The following is a 2,103-nucleotide window of genomic DNA, read 5'->3' as shown; positions in this document are numbered from 1 at the left end:
AACACTGCTTTTTCAATAATCTTACTGGTAAAGGGGAGGTTTGATATGGGCCTGTAGTTCTGGAGTAGTAGTTTGTCTAAACTGTTCTTTTTCAGCAGTAGTTTGATATTTGCTCTTTTTAGGGACTGCGGGAAAACACCTGACAGAAGGGACGTGTTTATTATCTGAGTCAAATCAGACGCTATGACAGGCAAAACTTTCTTAAAGAAAGCTGTGGGTAGAACATCAAGGCATCACATGCAGAACTAACACAGAAGGCAAGTTTCAAACGTTTATTTAACAAACAGCAAGGAACACGAACACTGGACGCTGCGGCTCGGTGGAGCAGACGGGTTATCGGCGCAGGCAGGACTTGAGCGAACGCTGGATGAAGGAACCAGGCCGGGGGGAGTGGAGAGATGGACAGACAGTGGGGAACCTCCCGAGATGTTGGCTGGGGACTTACTGACAGGTGGGCAGGTGATGGAAGTCCGTGAGGAGGGGCCCGAGCAGCAGCGGCCGAGGAGGAATCCGGGGGCAGCTGCTGGAACCAGAGGGACATGACAGGGTCTCAGGCCCAGCTTGGTACCACCAAGAGATTGTTCGAAGGTGGATCCAGAAGAGTCAGAACCAGAGATCTTCCACTGAAGACGTCAGAGCTCGAGGAATCACTGGAAAGGTTTTTCACAACGAGAAGTGACCTGGGAAACACAGGAGACTATGGTTAGCGCAGAAAAAAGGTAAGCTGTCACAGACAGAGGTCTTTAAGCGTACCAACAAGGTTAGCACTGTGGCATCCATCAGCTGTCAGAGCGCTGCTTATGTAGCGCGGCCGCACGCCGCTGAACGAGCCACAGGTGTGTACCACGCCCACCTGTCAGCTCCAGCCACCTGGGGAGAAGGGAAAAAAAGGCAGAGCCGGCAGAGTCCTGACACCATTAGACTGATGAATGTTATGAAAAATTGGTTATTTTATTGTATTCTATTATATTCATCATATTTTATTATAATAAAATCTGTAAATATACATTCATATGTTTATATTATGTTTATATATGTTTTTATGTATTTTTTACTGTGTTTTAAGCTGCACTTAAAAAAAAGAAATTGTCTAGAGAGCTGTTCTTGACTAAATTTCTTTTTGTTTTACACTTGTGTATATAAAATGACAAAATAAATCGGTCTAAGTCTAAGTTACTGTTAAACCTGCACAGACAAGGTCTTACTTTTACTGTAATGCATTAATCTATGTGCTTGCTGCAACTCTGATTCCCTTCTGTGCAGCTTCATACCCACTTTAATCATATTACTTCCACCTAAAGGGCTGGAGGGAGATATTTCATGTCTCACCCTTGTTAAATGTATTGTGTTTAAAAATGTTGTGCCTCTGCGATTTAAAAATTGCATTCTTCTCAACTGTGAGTATATTGAAAATGCAATGAATCGCCCAACCCTAATCAGCATATAGAGCTTAATGGTTCTCTGTTTGTCCTACGTTTGTTCCAAAAAGGCGACTGTGTGCCCTCATTTGCAGTTGCCTCCATAGACAGAATAAACAGTAGCCTGATACTGAGTAGCCAATTACAAAATAATCCAATCACGAAAATAATCTAATCTAGTTAACAACATAGTCTACTCCAATTACCGAAAATAATATAATCCAATTACCAGAATAATCCAGTCACCAAAATAATCTAATCCAATTGCCAACATAATCTATTTCAATTTCCAACATAATCTAATCCAATTACCAATATAATCTAATCCAATCACCAACATAATCTAATCCAATTTCCAACATAATCTAATCCAATTTCCAACATAATCTAATCCAATTAGCAACATAATCTAATCCAATTAGCAGCATAATCTAATCCCATCACCAAAATAATCTAATCCAATCACCAACATAATCTAATTCAATTACCAACATAATCTAATCCAATTACTAAAATAATCTAATCCAATTACAAACATAATATAATCCAATTAGCAACATCATCTAATCCAATTAGCAACATAATCTAATCCAATCACCAACATAATCTAATCCAATCACCAACATAATCTAATTCAATTACCAACATAATCTAATCCAATTACTAAAATAATCTAATCCAATTA

This window comes from Cyprinodon variegatus, unplaced genomic scaffold (assembly GCF_000732505.1).
Source record: "Cyprinodon variegatus isolate N-32 unplaced genomic scaffold, C_variegatus-1.0 Scaffold523, whole genome shotgun sequence".
Lineage (NCBI taxonomy): Eukaryota > Metazoa > Chordata > Actinopteri > Cyprinodontiformes > Cyprinodontidae > Cyprinodon > Cyprinodon variegatus.
Note: the sequence above shows the minus strand (reverse complement) of the source record.